Consider the following 6,953-nt stretch of genomic DNA (forward strand, 5'->3'; position numbering starts at 1 on the left):
TTGTGAAGGAATAGGCCTACTTCTTGAAAAGATCATTATTATTTGTTAATAACAATATAATAATAATAATAAATACAAAATAAAGGCATCTTAGTATATGTGCACTCTGTAAACAGACACGTTGCATACCAAAACCTTCTGAAAAGGCTCTACTTTTTAAATGTATCCTATTTAAAAAAAATAAAATAAAAAAAACTCTCCTTGTGTAGATCCACACACAATATTCATCAACACATGACCACTGGCGCTACATTTACATTTTCGCAGGATAATTTCTTCTCCCTGTCCCAAAACAGTCAACAGTTAGTGCACTATAAGATAAACACATTTTACATTCAGAAAAAGGAGATGACTGGGCAGATGCTTGAGAAATCACACACGCACACACACACACACACACACACACACATGTTGGTGTTGCAATCCTTATGAGGACTCTCCCTAGAATTAATGATTTTTATACTGTTAAAACTATAAATTATATCCCCTAATCCTACCCCTAAACCTAAGCATTTTTACATAAAAAAACAAAACAAAATCGTTTAGTATGTTTTTTTTTAAGCGATTTGAATTATGGGGACACTATAAATGTCCTCATAAACCTCATTAATAGCATAATACCCTTGTAATTAACAGTTTGTAACAAAAAAAAATTCCTCGTAAACAATCCAAACCTGTACACACACACACACACACACACACACACACACACACACACACACACACACACACACACACACACACACACACACACACACACAAGAAAAAGTATAAATAACCCCGACCATCAATCAATGGATAAAACGGAAATTATACATGCATTTACAACTTATATATCTCTATATTTCCGCCTAAGTAGGCTATATTCTCCTTTGAGAAAGATAAATAAAAACAATGAATACAAACTCTAACTGACCAAAATAGAAGAAATGGCTCTTTTAATATAGTCATATAGTTTTAGATATATATAGTGAGAGATTGATAAAACGAAAGAAGGGTCTATGTTACTGTGGTAATGGTTCCCAGTGTGTGTTGAGACCATGAGAATCATGCAGATATTACTGTCCATTATTTACATTACATTCATGCGTTCGTGCACCATCCTCTTTTGATTTGCAGTCTGAACTGGGAGGAGAGAGAAGGATAAAGTGAGAGGCTCTATGCATATATTACAATGGGGCCCCCATTGCAGTTTTTCCTGGGTGCATACTCAACCGAAGCTCACAAAAAATATATTTTCCCACAGAGGCGAGTTTTAGGAGTTTACATGTTTTAGTTGTGCAGTAAATTTGCTCTAGTTTGCGCATTCTACGCATCATTTGTCGGACAGTGAATGGGCCCCACAGTCGAAACCTCTTTGGGGCCCGTCCGCGTGATAAGCTCCGCTGTGCCAAAAGGACGAGTCACAAACTGTCTGCAAAGAATTGATCTCTGATGCCGAAGAATTCCCATCCCTTCGTTTCGACCTCTTTCGGTTGCGCAGTATAAACACGAGCATTCCCACCACGGTGAATGCCGACGTCACGAAAACCAAAAGCAAACCGGGCACAAGCACCGATATAGACACTCTGCTGGGATCCAGATAGGAGTTGGGGCGCGTGCCCGTGTCTGAGGGGGAATTGCTCTTTTTGGACAGTGAAGTGGGGGAGACTTTGTTGTAAAGTTGAGGGCACATCAGATCGTTTCTGATGCGATGGAAATCCCTTTTCCAGAACTCCTCGGGCGACTCGCATTTGAGATCACTCACGATGACATCTGCGCCCAGCTTGTCTGTCCACTGTTTAAAAGGGACGATGTGGCATGAGCAATCCCAGGGGTTGCCATGCAAATCGATCTGGATGATTGAGTTGAGCTGATCTAATACACTCGGCACAGGCAGATAGGTGAAATAATTATTATGCAAGCTTATTTTGGACAACGAAATCCCCAAGAACGCATCCATAGGGAGAGCTTTGAGCAAGTTGTTGTGTAGGAAAAGGACCCTCAAGTTGGGCATAGGGCTGAACGTGCCCGGCATTATGAGCTGGATGTCGTTATATTCCAAACTGAGATACTCCAGATTTTGAAGTCCGACAAACATCTCGGCCAGTAGCGTATCCAAGTAGTTCTTGTCCATGTAAAGCCACCTCAACTCGGTGAGGTTATGAAAAGTGTAATTTTCGATCATGTTAACGTTATTACCCCCCAGATTAAGCAAATTTAAGCTGTGGTAGCCTCTCAGCTGATTTATTTTGACCGCGTAAATGTTGTTGTTGCGCAGATTTAACTCGTGCGCACTCAGGGGTTTGGGTCTGAGATAGGCCACGCTTTCTATCTTCCTGCCCTCGCAGTTAACCCCAAAACCTTGTCTAGTTCCAATCAGTTTACAGCTACATGACTGTGGACAGGTCAAGATAGACGGCGGATCCCGCTCGATTGCGCCCGTCGCCATAGCCGTGGGCTTGGTTTTCAGCTGCCAATTCTCCCTTACTTTCGGACGCCCCTTATTGTGGGACTCCGTCCCCCCACTTGCTTTATATGGCGTGGGATGGGGGCCACGATCAGGGGTCTCATCCTGAATGGGAGGCGCAGCCAAACTCGAATCCATGACATTCTTTGAAGGACACAGCTCAGTTTTGGCTGTTTCGTTCATGTCGTTGCCCTGCAGCCGAGTGGGCGCCTCTCAAATGACCCGTCCGATGAGCGCGTTCTGCGGGATGTTCTCCAGCCATTCCCTTAGGGAAACCAGGTCGCAGTTGCAATCCCACGGGTTGTCCTCCAATAAAACCTCCACGATGCCAGTTATCTGTTCTAGAATCCCCTCGTAAGGCAACGTTTTTATTCGGATCCCTCTAAGATCGAGGTGCGTAATGGGGACGTTTTGGAACACGTTGTTGGGAAGCGCACTAATAAGGTTATTGTTCAGAATTAAAACTTCGAGCTTCCTCAAGTCCCTGAACACCGACGGGTCGATGTCCCTCTAAAGGTTGAAGTCAGCCTGAAGATACTCCAGGTCGTCCAAACCAAGAAACAAGCTCTTTTTGAAAGAACGTATTTTATTGTTATTGATGTCAAGTCAAGTCAAGTCAAGTGGTTTTTATTGTCGTTTCAACCATATACAGTTAGTACAGTACACAGCAAAACGAGACAACGTTCCTCCAGGACCATGGTGCTACATAAAAACAACAAAGGACCAACATAGGACCACATGAGACTACACAACGAAATAAAATACCTATATAAACTACCTATATAAAGTGCACGTGCAAACATGTGCAAAAAGTACGGGACAGTACAACAAATTACTGACAATGAACAGGACAATAGACAGTGCAGCGCCGACCAGTACTCAGTAGTGCAAAAAGATGACAGTTTCTAAAAATGTAAACATAACATACTATGAGATAATGTTCTATGCACATAGCAGTTATTGAGGTAGCAGACAGTTATAAAGTGACAGTTATTAAAGTGCAACTCAGGACACGTGTGTGTCAAACCAGTCTCTGAGTATTGAGAAGTCTGATGGCTTGGGGAAGAAGCTGTTACACAGTCTGGCCGTGAGGGCCCGAATGCTTCAGTACCTCTTGCCAGACGGGAGGAGGGTAAAGAGTTTGTGTGAGGGGTGTGTGGGGTCAGTCCACAATGCTGGTTGCTTTGTGGATACAGTGTTTTTTGTAAATGTCTTTGATGGAGGGAAGAGAGACCCCAATGATCTTCTCAGCTGTCCTCACTATCCTCTGCAGGGCTTTGCGGTCCGAAACGGTGCAAGTCCCAAACCAGGCAGTGATGTAGCTGCTCAGGATGCTCTCAATAGTCCCTCTATAGAATGTAGTGAGGATGGGGGTTGGGAGATGTGCTTTCCTCAGCCTTTGAAGAAAGTAGAGACGCTGCTGGGCTTTCTTGGTGATAGAGCTGGTGTTGAGGGACCAGGTGAGGTTCTCCGCCAGGTGAACACCAAGAAATTTGGTGCTCTTGACGATCTCCACAGAGGAGCCGTCGATGTTCAGCGGAGTGTGTTCACCTTGTGCTCTCCTAAAGTCAACAACCATCTCTTTTGTTTTGTCGACATTCAGGGACAGGTTGTTGGCTCTACACCAGTTCGTCAGCCGCTGCACCTCCTCTCTGTATGCTGACTCGTTGTTCTTGCTGATGAGACCCACCACGGTCGTGTCATCGGCGAACTTGATGATGTGATTCGAGCTGTGCATTGCTGCACAGTCGTGAGTCAGCAGAGTGAACAGCAGTGGACTGAGCACACAGCCCTGGGGGCCCAGTGCTCAGTGTGGTGGTGGTGGAGATGCTGTTCCCGATCCAGACTGACTGAGGTCTCCCAGTCAGGAAGTCCAGGATCCAGTTGCAGAGGGAGGTGTCCAGGCCCAGCAGGTTCAGCTTTCCAATCAGGTGCTGGGGAATGATTGTGTTGAATGCTGAGCTGAAATCTATGAACAGCATTCGAACGTATGAGTCCTTATTGTCTAGGTGGGTGAGGGCCAGATGGAGGGTTGTGGTGATGGCATCGTCCGTTGAACGGTTTGAACGATCACGCAAACTGCAGTGGGTCTAGTGAGGGGGCAGCTGGGTCTTAATCTGCCTCATGACGAGCCTCTCGAAGCACTTCATGATGATGGGTGTAAGTGCGACGGGACGGTAGTCGTTGAGGCAGGACACTGAAGACTTCTTTGGCATGGGGATGATGGTGGTGGCCTTGAAGCACGTTGGAACAACGGCGCTGCTCAGAGAGATGTTGAAGATGTCGGTAAGAACATCTGCTAGCTGGTCTGCACATCCTCTGAGCACTCTGCCAGGAATGTTGTCTGGTCCAGCAGCCTTCCGTGGGTTGACTCTACGTAGAGTTTTCCTCACATCTGCCGTGGTAAGACAGAGCACCTGGTCGTTGGGAGGAGGGGTGGACTTCCTCGCCATCACGTCGTTCTGCACTTCAAACCGAGCGTAGAAGTCGTTCAGCGCATCTGGAAGGGAGGCATCTTTGTCACAGGCAACTGATGTTGTCCTGTAGTTGGTGATGGCCTGGATGCCCTGCCACATGCGCCGCGTGTCACCGCTGTCCTGGAAGTGACTGTGGATTCTCTGGGCGTGTGCGCGCTTTGCCTCTCTGATTGCCCGTGACAGTTTGGCCCTAGCTGTTCTTAGGGCTGCCTTATCGCCTGCTCTGAAGGCGGAGTCTCGGGACCTCAGCAGCGTGCGCACCTCCGCAGTCATCCACGGCTTCTGGTTGGACCGTGTGGTGATGGTCTTGGAGAAAGTCACTTATCGCTGAATGTGCAGCCGCTTGATGAGCTGCAGTCCCAGAAACGCGCCCGGGACGATGTCGTGCAAGCCGTTGTTCTCCAAATGCAAGCTGACGGCATTGTAAAAGTTGGCTAACTCGTTCGGGAATAGCCTGGATAAAGAATTCCCGTGGAGCAGGAGGTGGTAGAATTGGGAACTCGGACCCCTCAAATGGTGCAGATTCGTGAGGCTCCGTTTCTCGCAGTCGATGTGCAAATCGCCTTCTATTGCATTGCACGAGCAAATTTGCTCCTTACACACTTACCTTGTAACATTTCCAATAGCCACACAAAGAGCTGCCTTCAGCAGCAACACAATCCAAAGCAGCATTTTCAATACGTCAAAATTATCTCCGACATCAAGACATGAAAGCGATCGGCGACAGGGCGAGAAACGAGATCGTACTTCTCTAGTCTAAAAAAATTTGATGACACTCTGTGATCAGTAATACATGCTCGAAAAATCGAGAAGCCTCTTTTTCCATTACTTTTCCATCTCATGCTCGCCAAATCATCTTAAAGCCCGCAGAGAGACTCATTTATTTGACTTTTCACGACAGCAAACACTGACCTTGTTGTGCATCTCTAAAATCCACCATGCGGGAGCTGATCTTTCCCCCTGTAGTGCTGAAATCACACCGCGCAAATACGTTGAGAAAAAAGCAATTTTCACATCCTTTCGTCAGTTCTCAGTGAGCGTTTATCTATCACAATGAAGGCTGCTGAGAGATGCTGCACTTTTAAGCCTGGTGCACACTAACACGAGCCTGGTGCTGACTGGTGGATCTAACACCCTCTGCTGAGCTGCAAAGGCAAAAATCCATCGGATTTGTACTTGATAGGGGAAGAAAAAAGAGCTGTCCACATACAGGGAAAACATCTCGGGTTACATGTGTAACCCTTGTTCCCTGAAAAAAGCAGAGCGAGATGCTGCGCTTTTGCTAAGCGCTACGGGGAACAATCCTGCATTGTGAACAGCTGTGAATTTGTGTGAAACACGTCAATGAACATTGACCTGAATTTATAGCCTCGGCTGGTGATGATCATTAGATGCACCTGTGGCCAGGCTATAAAATAGAGGCGTCACCATGCGTGTCGACAGATACCTTTTTCTGAAGAGCAGTCCTGGGACGTCCCAGTGTGGCAAAAAAGCGCAGCACCTCGTTCCGCTTTTTTCAGGGAACAAGGGTTACACATGTAACCCGAGACATTCCCTTTACAAAAAGCTTCACTTTGATGCTGCGCTTTTGCTAATACCCATGCCGCCGCACTGGGGCTGTCCGGACCCCTACGGTTGTGAAGTGTGCTCACAAAAACGCGAGAGGTCCCAGACATGAGCTTGATGTTGACTCAAGGGCGTAAGAGCCCGGAGTAGCAGAAACATCTAGCCCATAGAGTTCGCTGAACGTGTGCAGAAAGGACCAGGCTGCCGCATCACGAACGTGTTCAGGCATGAGCCTGCCATAAAAAACTGAAGAATGTGCGAAGAGAGGACCAGCCCGCTGCGTCACAAACCCATTCAGGCATGAGCTTGGGATGTCGACTCAAGGACGTAAGAGCCCGGAGTAGCATGAACATCCAAACGATAAAAAATGATGAATGTGTGCGGAGAGGACCAGCCTGCCGCATCACAAACTTGTTCAGACGTGAGCTTGAGATGTCGACTCAAGGACGTAAGAATCCGGA

At 46.8% G+C, this 6,953-nt stretch overlaps 1 pseudogene; it reads right to left on the reverse strand.

Moving 5' to 3' along the window:
- Positions 1–1,315: 1,315 nt before the first annotated feature.
- On the reverse strand, positions 1,316–5,598 carry LOC127651931 (SLIT and NTRK-like protein 1; annotated as a pseudogene).
- Between the last annotated feature and the right edge of the window lie 1,355 nt (positions 5,599–6,953).

The sequence above is a fragment of the Xyrauchen texanus genome, chromosome 11, assembly GCF_025860055.1.
Source record: "Xyrauchen texanus isolate HMW12.3.18 chromosome 11, RBS_HiC_50CHRs, whole genome shotgun sequence".
Taxonomy (NCBI): Eukaryota; Metazoa; Chordata; class Actinopteri; order Cypriniformes; family Catostomidae; genus Xyrauchen; species Xyrauchen texanus.